This window comes from Lontra canadensis, unplaced genomic scaffold (assembly GCF_010015895.1).
Source record: "Lontra canadensis isolate GAN:19392208 unplaced genomic scaffold, GSC_riverotter_1.0 scaffold62, whole genome shotgun sequence".
NCBI classification, from domain to species: domain Eukaryota; kingdom Metazoa; phylum Chordata; class Mammalia; order Carnivora; family Mustelidae; genus Lontra; species Lontra canadensis.
This window is the reverse complement of record NW_022631056.1, coordinates 3,199,895-3,214,515: the sequence shown is the minus strand read 5'-3', so window position 1 is coordinate 3,214,515 and position 14,621 is coordinate 3,199,895.

The following is a 14,621-nucleotide window of genomic DNA, read 5'->3' as shown; positions in this document are numbered from 1 at the left end:
TCAATGTCTTCTGTGTTATTCCTTATGCTCCACGAGTAAGTAAAACCATATGATACTTGACTCTCTCTGTTTGACTTATTTCACTCAGCATAATCCCTTCCAGTCCTATCCATATTGATACAAAATTTGGGTATTCATCCTTTCTGATGGAAACATAATAATCCATTGTATATATGGACCATATTTACTTTATCCATTCATCCACTGAAGGGCATCTTGGTTCTTTCCAGAGTTTGGCAACTGTGGCCATTGCTGATATGAACATTGGGGTACAAGTGGCCCTTCTTTTCCCTACATCTGTATCTTTGGGGTAAATACCCAGTAGTGCAATTGCAGGGTCATAAGGAAGCTCTTCTTTTAATTTCTTAAGGAATCTCCACACTGTTTTCCAAAGTGGCTGCATTCCCACCAACAGTGTAAGAGGGTTTCCCTTTCTCCACGTCCCCTCCCAACACTTGTTTACTGTCTTGTTGATTTGGGCCATTCTAACTGGTGTAAGGTGGGTATCTCAGTGTGATTTTGACTTGAATCTCCCTTATGGTTAATGATGATGAACATTTTTTCACGTGCTTGTTAGCCATTTGTATGTCTTCTTTGGAGAAATGACTGTTCATGTCTTCTGCCCATTTTTTGACATGATTATCTGTTTTGTGTGTGTTGAGTTTGAGAAGTTCTTTATAGATCTTGGATATCAGCCCTTTGTCTGTAGTGTCATTTGTAAATATCTTCTCCCCTTCCATGGGTTGCCTTTTTGTTTTGTTGACTGTTTCCTTTGCTGTGCAGAAGCTTTTTATCTTGATGAAGTCCCAAAAGTTCATTTTCACTTTTGTTTCCTTTGCCTTTGAAGACATACTTTGAAGGAAGTTTCTGTGATCAATGTCGAAGAGGTTACTGCCTATGTTCTCCTTTAGGATTTTGATAGATTCCTGCCTTAGGTTGAGGTCTTTTGTCCATTTTGAGTTTATCTTTGTGTATAGTGTAAGAGCATTGGTCTTTTTGGCTTCATAACTACAGTATTCTCTCATGGTTTTCATATTTTTATTCTTTTTATTTTTTTAAATAGTTTTTTTTTAATTCATTTGAGAGAGAGAGAGACAGAGACAGAGACAGAGAGAGCAGAAGCAGGGGGAGATGCAGAAAGAGAAGCAGACTCCCTTCTGATCTGGGAGCCCAATGTGGGGGTCCATGTGAGGCTCCACCCCAAGACCAAGAGAGGATGACCTGAGCCGAAGGCAGATGCTCAACCATCAGAGACACCCACGCACTCCTCTTCTTTTTATTTTAAAAATGAATCTTATAGTGGGCTTTAGTACAATATTGACTTTATTTAATAATCATGTATTCAGAATACTGTAAACAGAAATGCTATGCAGAAAATTAGTAAGAAGTGAAAATAGCCAAGTTAGTCCCAAGTAGATCAGAAATACAATATTATTAGCATCCCTGAACTTTATTCTACTTCCTTTTCAATTGTCACACCCACCCTATCATACACATAACCACTAACATCAAGTTTAGAAGTTTTACTTCTTTCTGCAATTAATGTAAGTTGGTCTGATATAGTATGTACTCTTTCATATCTGCCTTCTTTGATCAATGTTTTATGATGTAAGATTCATTCATGTTATTAGTGTCCATTTTCATTGTTTTGGTTCACTAATATGTCAAATACACAAAAACTGACTCACATACAAATACACATAATCCAGTCTTGTTAGACAGGATTGAGGGAGAGATGAGAGAGATGAGACAGAGAGGAGAGAGAGTGAGGACAGAATTGTATTGGGTTATGTGGAATGCAAAGGCTCAATTTTAATATGTAAGATACATTTAAAAGTTTCTAAAGTGGTTCTGAAATACGCACGCCCTGTAACAGTATATATAATTTCTTGCTGTTTTGCATTCTTGCCAAAATTTAGCATTATCAATTATTTTATTTCAGCAATTTTGGTAAGCATATAGGGGTATTTTACTTTGTCTTTTTTAGCTTATATTGCCATGATTATTAAAAATATTGAGGAAAATTTTATGTCTGTTTATTGTCCATTTGGATACTAGGTTATATACAATTTCTTTTCAAGGTTCTTGTCAACCTTTCTATGGGCTTATATTTTCTTATGGTTAAAGGAAAGTGTATGTGTTCTGCATATAGACTATTTTGATTATGCTACAAAGGTATTCTCTTGAGTTTTTAGTTTTGCCTCTTCACTGACTTATGGATATTGGCCTGTATTTTAACATAGTCAAATGTATCACTATTTTTTACTAATACACCTCCCTTCCCTACCAAAAGTTTATAAAAATATGCTCCTATATTATTGTTTAAACATTTTACTGGCTTGTCTTTAAGTTCTATAAAACATTTGAAATAAAATTTTGCCTTTCATATGAACAATGAGTCAAGATAAAACTTTTCCCATTTGAATAATGGGATCCAACATAATGTACTGAAACTTTTCCTCTTCTTTTCACTTTCATTTTTGTCATAAGTCAAATGGCCTTTTGAAAGTCTGTTTTGGGTGACCTTCTTGTGATCTGTTATTCCATTTTTCATCAGTGAGGGAATACCATGCAATTGTAAGTAATTTAGCCCTATGATAAGCCTTGATGTTCAGTAGTGTAATTCCTCCAACTTCATTAATCTTCTTCAGGATTCCTTTGATTATTCTGGCAGTTTTCATTTCCATATAAATTTAGAACTAGCTTATCAATTACAAAAACCAAAGACTGCTGGGGTTTTGATTGGAATTGAATTGAATTATAGATTTATTTTAGAATAATTGACATTACAGGGTACAATGTTCCAGTACATTAACACAATCTATGATCTCAACTACTATTTCACAGATTGTGTGTGTGTGTGTATGTGTGTATGTAACATTAACACACAAGTTTTGTTAAATTTATTTCTAAGTACTGAAAGACTTAGTGTTTCTTTAAATGATTCATTTCTGAAATTTTATTTTCTATTCTTATAAATACATATTTGCATTTGATATTTGTATATTAACCTGATAGCAAGTGACATTGCTAGATATAATTTTGTAAATTCTTATAGTTTATTTTTCTAAACTGTGTGCACAAGCAATAATGCCATCTACAAATATTGACAGAATTCATTCCTGCCTTAAAATTCTTGCTTTTTTGTTGTTTTGTTTTGTTTGTGTTGCTATTGTCTTATTTTCTTTTGTTATATCTGATGTTATATTGAATAAAAATGATGAGAACAGAAATAATTTCCTGAGAACTCAACAATTACCTTTACATAGTTGTTGAAATTTATTTGATGATACACTTAACTGGCATAAGGAAATTTCTATTCCTTGTTTTTAAGTAAATTAATATCTGTAACTTGGACTATCATTTTGGTAACACAGTAAGTATGCAATCATTTTATTTTTATCTCCTCATATATTTTGTCCATATAGATATCTTCTTCTATGAAATGTCTACTAATTTTTTTCAATATTAAAACTAAATGAACTATGTGTTTCTTACTGGTTTGTTGCACTATGTTATACAATTTGGATAAGAGTCTGTTTTTGGATATATAAATTATAGATCCCTTCTCCATTCTTGACATTCCTTTTTACCCTTGTAGTTATATATGCTGATAAATAGCAATTTTCTTTTCTTTTCTTCCCTTTCTTTTTCTTTTTCTTTTTCTTTCTTTTTTTCTTTTTTTTTTAGTTTGAGAGAGAGAGGGAGAAGGAGAGAAAGAGAGCAAGCGAGCGAGCATGTGCAGGGGGAGAGGAAGAAGGAGAAGGAGAAAGAAAATACTAAGCAAGTTCTTTGCCCAGCAGAGCCAATACAACCTCAATCCCACAAACTTTGGTAAGTGGTGTTTTGTTTTTTCTTGCTTATTTAATCTTTCCTCTCCCAAGTCTGAAGATAAACTCTTATATTGTAGTCTAAAGTCTTTATTGCTAATCTTTCTGAATCTTGAACAAAATTATCAATCGAAATAATATCAATGACATAGTGTGCAAGATGCCTTTTTTGTCATATGTATGTTATTGAACTGACCATTACTTAAAAAAAAAAAAAAGAAGTTTATTCACAACACTGCTGGGTCACATATGTTAAGTAAATATTTATTTCTAGGTTTATCTATCCTTGTGAATACACAAATTTGTATTATATACTATACATTTATCATAAGCCTTGATTATTTGCAGTGTAAGTCCTCCAGCTTTTAATAGTTCATTGAACTTACTTAATAATTAAAGAAATATTCATATTTTTATTACTTTTCTTGTCAATTAAAATATTGACATAAAGTTGTTTGTAGTATCTCATGTTTTTTAATATCCACACTCTAAAATTATTTCTGGTAATGGTAATTTGTGCTACTTTTTTTTCTTGATGAGTGTTGTAAATTGTTCACCAATTCTTTGATTTTTATTTGATAAGCATTGTGGTTCATCTCATATCTTATTGACCTTAGCTCTATTTCTAGATGAAATTATAATAAACCTTCAGTTTTCAACTCATTTTGGGTTGTGTCTACCTTAAACACACACATCACACTTCTCTTATTCTTGCAGTAGATTCAAAGATGCTGACATAGAAGATTGAGGTAGGGGACTGTTGACAGATTCAAATACTGGGGATGCACTGCCCTTAAGGAGCTTTGGAATAAAATGGAATGGAAACCTGCAAACACTTATTTTTGATCTTCTTGTTAACAACTTAAAGAATCATTTGTAAATATAAATATAACTGAGTCTTATTTGATCACAATGGTAAACAACTTGATAATACACTGTTGATATTGTTTTTCCTGCTTTCCTCTTTCAGTGTATCTAGAATGTCCCTCATTCCTGCTCTGCAAGAGAACTTCCCAAATAAACTACTTCACGCAAGTTACAGTTCTAAGATCTATTTGCAGTGAAATCATCAACTTTTAGGCTTTAAAACTTATTCTAGTATATTTTCAAAATCTTAATTTCTGCTCTTTTCTATACTAAAAACTTCCTTTTATTTCCTTTATATTAAATTGTCTGTTTTAATTTTATTTTTGAGATTTATGCTTTGATCATTAATCATCAGCTTTTCTTTTTTCTAATGTATAGATTTAAAACTACAAATTTCCTAGCAAGCACCAAGTGCAGCTTACAAATTATTTTTTATATTATTTTCTTATATCAGTAAAAATATAGTTTTCTTTAAGGTATTTTTCTTGATTAAAGGAAATTAAGAAGTGTGTTATTGAACTTCTAAACAATTGGAGACTTCTTAGTTATTATTTGGCTATTTATTTTAGCTTAAATTTACTGTAGCCAGATATCATATGTTGCATTATTTGAGGTCATATGAGATATATTTTTACTTTGTCCTCTTTTCCTCCTCAATTTTTTTGTGTAATATTTGACATTTGGTAAGTGTGCATTCTATTGTTATTGTTTTCATAGTTACATGTACGTGCATTAGTAAAATTTTGTTAGTCATGTTATTTGAAATCTTCTACTTTTTATTGAGTTTTGTTTTTCTTTCTTCTTTTTAAGATTTATTTATCTATTTATTTTAGAGAGAGAAAGAGGGAGAAAGAGAGAGTGTGAGCGGTGGGAAGGGCAGAGAGAGAAAGAGAATCCTCAGGCAGACTCCCCACTGAGCATGGAGACTGATGCAGGGCTCAATCCCAGGACCCTGAGATCATGACCTAAGCCAAAATCAGGAGTTGATCATTTAACTGACTAAGCCACCCAGGTGCCCTGATTTTTCTTTCAATTACAGAGAGAATCTTTTTATAATGCGTAATAGATTACAGATTCGTATATTCCTCCTAATTCTGTTAAATTTGATTATCTATTTTGATATCTTTATTGAGTATAATTTATACATGATTAACTGCATATATTTAAAGTGTAAATTTGAGTTACTATTGACAAATGTTTATGCCCATGAATCCATTAAAACAATCAAGATAATGAACATATTCATCATTCTCTAAAGATTCCTAGGATTGCTTATAATCCATTTCTCTCCTGCCATTTTTTCAGTTCCCATATCATTCCCAGAGCAAGACTGAGCTCTCTGTCAATAGAGGTCTGTTTGAATTTCATATAATTTTATGTAAATGGATCGTGCAATAAATAGTTTTTTTCTTACTTCTTCACTTTTTTTCTTACTTCTTTTCTCAATTCTTTTACTCAGCATGATTATTTTGAGCTTCATCCATATTGACATATGTATTAATAGATAATTCATTTGTATTATTGAGTAGTATTCCACAATACTAGTATATTCAATATAATATACTACTACTATTCAATATAATTAAATATTCTACAATTATGTGAGTTTTTCCAGTTTTGGATTATTACAAATAAATCTATTAAAAATATTTCCATAGAAGTTTTTGTCTTGATATATGCTTTCTTTTGGGTAAATTCCAAAGAGTTAAATGACTTGACCATATGTATTATAGACATATGTTTAACTTTTTAAGAAATTCTCAACTGGGGACACTTGAGTGGCTCAGTCAGTTAAGTGTCTGCCTTCAGCTCAGGTCATGAGCCAGGTCATGAGCTCCAGGTCATGAGCCAGGGTCCCAGGCTCCCTGTTCAGTGTGGAGTCTGCTTCTGTCTCTCCCTCTGCCTGCTTCTCCCTCTGTGCTCTCTTGTGTTCCCTCTCTCTCTCTGGCAAATAAATAAAATATAAAAAAAAAAAAAGAAATTTTCAACTGTTTTACAAAGTGGCTGTCCCATTTTATGATCCCACCAGTAGTTTGTGAGAGTTCTAGTACCTCCACATTCTCATCTCATAATGAGTATACAATAAATAATAGGTTATGCTCTCTAAGAAAAAAAAAAGTTGTAGATTTTCAAATTTATTCATTCTATTTCTAATCTGGTTTATGGAATCACTTTATATTAAACATCTGCCCTTGCTTTGTCTGTCCAGTAATTCCTACTTTCATGATTAGTCCCTGACCTATCCCAAAATATATTTCATCTTTTCTTTGTACAATGATTCTTTGTTCTACATGTTCGTAAGTCCCTATGCCATAGAGGCATTCTTAGTACTCCTATTTCAGTCTCTCTTATTAGATTAGGTGTTTATTGAAGGAAAAATCATGTATTATTTATCCCTTTCACGTGTTTTGGAGTTTGACACATATTAAGAGCTCAATATATCTTGGATTGTTAAATAAAATAGTAAACAGAATGTTATAATTCTGTGTCTTGCTAATTATCTGTAAAAGCTTGTAAATGAACATTTCTTACAAATGTAGACACATGGAATTGCATTGATTACTTCTAAGACTTGAACCATTCAGAGTGCAATTAACAAATAAAACGAGATATCAAGATACTTCTGAGAACATGATTTGATTTAAAATTTAATCATCACTCACTCATGACTGCCACTGGAGTTTAACTTATTAGATACCATCTGCTGCTAAACATCTAGGGAATATTTTTAAGGAATATCTTTCTAGAGGAAATGATAATCTTGTGCCAACTTGTTTATCACTTATCTGTTTGTTGGCATTTAAACCTTGTAACAACAAAAATTATAGTTGAGTGCATAAGGCAATAAATGAAAACCAAATATGATGCGAACACAATGAAAATGTAAATGACTTTTCCCCACCAGATTCATTACTTCTTGTATTACAATAAGCTATGCAAATATAAGCCTAGGTTATATGGCAATAGAATAGTGATTTAGAAGGCAAGCTTCATTCAGATAAGTGCCAGTTTGAGTGTGGGCTTTACCTTTAAATACCATTGCAGCCTTAGACAGAAAAAGACTTAGCTTTTTCATAACTAGTAAATAATAATAACAATCTTGTAAATTATGGTAGTAAGCATATGTATATTCATATATTTCATTATTTTACTTGTGGTTCAAGAACTTTCATAAGATAGCTGTTTAGGACTGAATGGGTCCAGGATATGCCACCTCAAAATACTTTGGTGTATGGATTCTTATGAGCTAAAAGTAGTAGAGAATCAACAGATGAAGGAAGAATTCTCTGTCCTTTCTGCCTAAACATAAGGTATAAACTTCTCTTTGTAGAGGTGTCCCTCTCTACCTTAACAAAAAGAGGACAGTGACTCATCATCAGACAGAGAGCTGGAAGCAAGATAAACCCGTGTAAATAAACCTTACTAAAATAAACTTTATCTTTCATTAGCTTCCCCTATATATACTGTAATCACTTTACCATAGTTTATGATCTCTTGAAGCCCAAGCTCCTTTTCCTTTTTTGAATTTCATATTTCTATGAGCTCTAGTACATGTAAATATTAATAAAAATTGTATATCTTTTCTCCCCTTTATCTGTCTTTTGTTTCACACAGTCCCAGATACCGAGCCTATGAGGGTAGAGGGAAAGTTTTTCCTTCCCAGCAAGACCTCTAGATGCTAGACATTTTAGCTTTAAAAATGGGTATCTCAACTAAGAATAAGACCTTTTTTAAAAATTGTCCAGAAAATGAAAGTTAAAGGAAAAAAAAAGTTTAAGAAACAAGTTCTTTAAGAATTTCCTACGTCTCAAATGTTTCTCGTTACTAGGAGCTATTCATCTTTACATCCTCTATGAATCCTCAGTTTTGATATACAGCAGGCATACTGTGCTCAATAAATGTATTATATTTGCAATACCCCTGTGCTATTTTTTTAAATTATTAATTATTTATTTTTTGAAACAGTCATATTGGTTTCCTAAGGATGCCATAACAATCAGCACACATTTGCTAGTTTAAAATAACAGAAACTTATTCTTTCATAGTTCTGTACTAGCACTAGAGGCTAAGGGGGATTTCTTTCCTTACCCCTTCTAGCTTCAAGTTCCTTGGCTTGGGGCTGCAAAGCTCTAATAATCACTATCTCCTTCTTCACTCTCCTTCTTCACATGGCTGCCTCCTGTTTGTGAGTCTTTCTCTAAATGTCTCTTTTAAAGACATCCCAAAAATGGATTACTTAACTTGATATCAAATACTTTTTCTAAAGTCGATGCTGTGGACATCTTAATTTTTCAAATATATATTTTTTTCTTGTGTCTTATATTCCAACTTGATCATCTCTGACAATAGGCATTAAATCTGTGTATGTTTTCTAACAAATATATACAATGTGTCAGACAATCAGCTGAACATTTCATAAATAATTTTATTAACTCTTTATAAGAAATCAGAGATAAAGCCATTTCACAGATGTCAGGATTTAGAATACTGAGATAATTAGAGAGATTTTGTGACAAATTTGAGGTCTCATAGTAAGAGACAGAACTGAAATACCAAACCTGTCTTTGTTCACAATGTTTTCTTAACCATTTGTTGTATTCCTGTATTTCTGCTTTAAGATTTATTGTGCATAATCTTGAAAGTGGAGCTCATCAGGGTTTTTTCACGTTTGTGTTGCATCTGTATACCATGCACTAGTTTTCCTCTTGTACTAGATCAGAAGCTGCTGTTTCCTTGTTGTATCTTCTGTATACTGTTCTGTGTTTTATATATAATTGTATCTTGTTATGAGACAAATTTCTTATCTACTTAGGGAAATTTGGGCTTTCTTTTTTATCTGTTGGGTCTTCTATTCTGCCAGAGACATTTTTTAGGCTGAGGCCTATATCCTAAGCATGATTTGTCACCAACGTAGGCCTGAATTCTCTACTTCTTTCTTCTACTCTTTGAAGATTTTTAGAATTTCCAGACTTTTTGCAGACTGGGAGAAGCTTCACATCTTGCTTTCAAAGCAGTGGTATCTGAACACTTTTGTTAATTTACCATATCTGTAAAACAACAATTAGCTATTGTTTCTATATGCAATTGAGTGTACATGGGGATGCATTGTTTTGTTACAAACATTGTAAACCAGTATTGTCCACAACAGACAAACTGTGAAAAGAGCCAAGATGCTCTTTAACAGAGAAATGGATAAAGAAGATGTGGTCCATATACAGAATGGAATATTACTCAACTATCATAAAGGATGAATACCCAGCTTTTGCATCAACATGGATGGGACTGGAAGAGATTATGCTAAGTGAAAGAAGTCAAGCACAGAAGGTCAATTGTCATATGGTTTCACTTATTTGTGGACCATAAGGGGTAGCATGGAAGACATTAGGAAAAGGAAAGGGAAAATGAAGAGGGGGGAAATCAGAGTGGGAGACAAAACACAAAAGACTATGGACTCCAGGAAACCAACAGGGTTTTAGAAGGGAGGAAGCTAAAGGGATGGGTGAGCCTGGTGATGGGTTTCAGGAAGGCACAGATTGCATGGAGTATACTGGGTTTTATAAGCGAATAATGAATCATGGGACACTACATCAAAAACTAAGGATGTACTGTATGGTGACTAACATAACATAATAAAACAAAACAAAAACAAAAACAAAACCCCCAAAATATTATAAACCATGCACAAAAATAGAAATTACAAAGTTAAAATCACCAAAAAATAAATATGTAAAGATTTTCCACTATTTTTTTTTCATTTGCCATTATGGATGCACTAAACACAACCACTGTAATTTTTACTTTGAAGTCCAGTATGCAAATGAGCACAGTCCTTTACTCCATGAGCACAGGAGGCTTGGTCTGTTTGACCACCTAGTCTCACGACAGTACTGGCTTCAGAATGAATGTGCTATCTTCTCTCATTTGAACATCAGTCTCTTTGATTTTTGTCCCTATTCTTTCATAGAAGGGGTTTTACATCTGTATCTACCCTGTAATAGTGGGAGCATTAAACGACTTGCAGAGCTTTGCTACTACAATATTTTCCACTTCCCACAATCACAATAAATGAAGTTTTCCTTTGAGTTCTTTTGGTTTTTGAGTAATTTTTTTCAAAAGTTATGGAACAAGAATTGAAGCTATTAAACATAAAAATCAATACTTATATTGATTTTTATATATTTTTATATTATTTTTTAAACATCAAGGTGTTTAACATGAATGTTCAGAAGTTTATTATCACAGAGATACCAGCAGAAAAAAAGTTTTTAAAATCATATTAAAATTACATAACTTTTCTAGTTTCCTTGACATATACCCACATAATAGGTTCTTCCCCATGGGGAACTCATGGGAGCTTGTGCTGAATATAAGCTTCTGTTTTAAACTATCCTTATGGGAAGTATCACTTGAATCTTTACTTCGGATGAAAGCATTTTCAACTTTTTCTCTGACATTGATTTTGTGGAAATTTATGTTCCTCTATAAATTGTTTGGAGCTAATCTTAATATTGAATCAAGTAAGCACAGACAATTAAAGGTAGAGAAAAACCACTTTCAGTTGTTATTGATTTAACCAAATCCTGTCATCCATATTAAATGTACAGGTATTTAGATCTTTCTGTGTTAACATTTGTAATGATTGCAGTGGACCTGGAGTGATTATCTCAAGAATCTTGATGATAGTATTTTTGGAACTTATGAAAATAATTCATCAGGAGGTAGAATGGTGTCATTTTGTGAGCCATTCCTGTATCATCCAATTACTCATCTTTCAATATGGTCATTTAAAAATGGTATGGAGAAAATCTTTAAAACAAATTTATTGTTAATTTTTATATGATAAAATTTATGCATTTAAAAATATGTTACTTTAAAAATCTCTGTACTAACTAGTGGTTCACAGTAGCCATGGGCCCAACTGTAGAAATAATTTCTCCTTGAAACTCTTCCATCCCTTGGTCTCTTTAAACCTCTTAACAACATGATGTGGATATTTTAGTGACTTCCATTGAGAACACATAACACATTTGACAATTATAAGCAGATTATTTTTATAAAAAAGATATTTACATAGTTTGAAGTCATAGTTTAAGACCTGGGTTTTAGTCCTAGTTCTGACATTCACTAGCTGCCAAAGAAAAAAGCTATTGCTTTATGTCTCAGTGTCTCTATTTCCTCTTTAGCAAAATAATGCTTTTTTACTGTTTAATGGCCATCAGCCTCCTTTACTTCTGTTCATCAATGTTGAGGTAGGACAGTCCTAGGTGTTATACACTTCTTAAGAGAGATAAATATATCTATATTACAGATGATTTAAAAAGTGAGGAACTGCACATATCTAGCAAGAAGAATGTTTTATAAAATAGATACAAAGCCATCAAACCATCTTTCTTTACTTTATGCTACATGAATTGATCTGTCCATACAGTTATTCATAGAAATATGATTTATTTATAGAGAACCAGCTACAGACTTGAACATATTTTTTCCTACTTCTTGAATTTAAGATCACTGTATCAGATACTCTGGTTTGTACATTTTGGCATCACTAAATAAACATCATTTATGCTTATGTCTTGAATAGTTTATATCAATATTTTTATATGCCAAGTTTCCTGATATTATTTCTAACATTTCATAATTCAGTGGCAGTATAGTCAGAGGCAAAACTCAGTATTACATTAAACACAACATGATATTTTCCATGACTGCTTTGTTTTCTCTTTATTTATAACAGATTTAGTATTTTTATAAAGTTTTGTTTTTCCAGACATAAATAAAATTCAAGAACTACAGAATACACATTAATATCACTGGTTACAAAGTTAACTTCACTAAATGCATATATCTGACTTCATAAGTCTGGTGTCCTTGCAACGACTCTATCATCTATTTATCTATCTATCCATCATCTATCTATCTACCTACCTGTCTATCCATCTTCTGTCACCTTCTGATGAAAGAACTTGAGGCAACATCTTTTATATAGAAAGCTTTAATTATTCAGAATATTTTAAAAGAGGTTTTATAACATTTAATTACTTTAGTCTCTACTATTATTTAAGTTTTAATGAGAAACAAATATTTAATAATACATCCTTTAAAAGTTATGGTTTTATTGTATTTAATACTGAGAGTTAAAGTTCTCTTCTTCTCATTCTCCCTAGACAGACCAAATGTATTTCCACTTTTTCCTCTCTGAAATGGATCTACTAAATCTAGGATTTTTTAATGTAAAATGAGCAGTAATGTGCCTCAAGATACAATAAAACAGACTGTTTTTCTGGAATGCAGTTAAACCACAGTTATTTTATGCTTTATGACAACTAACTATTTCATCAAGAGTTAAACTCACAAATTCCTTCTCACTAAGGAATGTGGAATAGTGTTATATTTAAAGTCAGGAAACCTATTTTTTAGCATTGAATTTATCAGTAAATAAGTGAAAGACTTTTTAAATATCTATTGAGTTTTTATTATGTGCCAGTCCCTCATCCAAGCCAAATTATATATTACTAACTTATTGAATATTCACAGAAACCCTGTTAGATAGCTACCTCTTATGACAGGATTGAGGAAATTGAGGCATGAAGGTGTTACTCACATGCCTTATAACCAGTAAGACTCATGTGTCAGGACGTACATGCTACACTGTCTTATAAACCAAAGACTGAAAACTTTTAAGGGCCTTGCTAGCTTTATTTAAATAAAAAGTGTATCTCAAAATAATTAATTAATTAAATTTAAAAATGTATCTCAAACACATGGAAAGATTGATCACTTAGCAGATTTCAAACCATTATATGTTCACAATTCTGCTCTAGAGCATGAATCATCGAACTATATACTACATAACGAATCTCACCTACTGCCTATTTCTGTATGACCAACACACTAAATATATAGATATAGATATATAAATATCTCTCTATATGACATATAAGTGTATATATATATAAACATATGTAAACTTATATATAAACTCATATATAAACTATATAGGTATATATAAAATTTTTATATACTTATATAAATTTATATAATTATATATAAAATGCATATAAATATATGTAATCAGTTTTCATGCTGTGTATGGCTATTTCAAGATTTAAAAGGAAATATTTGGCTCAGAAAGGTGAACATATTTACTATCTTGGCTTTTAAGAAAAAGTTTACTGGTCCTTAGTCTATTATGCACACCAGGAGAGTTATTTTTGTTGAATCAGTGATGTCAAATTAGTAACTTTTTATTTTATTTTTAAAATTTATTTATTAGAGAGAAGTGAAAGAGAGAGTGGAGAGAGGGGAGCAGAGGGAGAGGGAAAAGCAGTTTCTGAGTTGAACATGAAGCCTGACACGGAGCTCAGTCTCACAGCCCTGAGATCATGACCTGAGCCCAAAGCAAGAGTCAGATGCTCAATCAACTGAGCCACCCAGACACCCCAACAATTCTTATTTTAAACATACATAGTAATTTTTGTCAAAGACATTTATGGATATACAGTATAAGACAAGTACTGGGGCATTAAATTTTACAGTAAGGCCAGTACACATGAAAAAATTAGAAAAGGTAAAAAACTGAAATATAAGTATTGATTTTTATGTTTAATAGCATGTCAAAGAAAGTCTCAGAGAATGTTGGAACATTTGGAAAAATATCTCTCATGCAGCGGAAAGAATTGTGATTTTAAGGCTGGGCTATGAGACATGAATGGAAGGTTGAACTCTGGTAAGACAGTATTGTAAATAACATACCTAAAAACAGCTCTCTTTCCCCTGTGGTTGCGTTCCCTCTATCTCTGCCTCTGTAAAAATCTGTCGTTTTAAATCTCACCACCAGTGTCTCAATTCCATTGGAGACAATTATAGTATCATGGATATATTTTTCATTATATATATGAAGATTATGACTTTCCCTGTGTC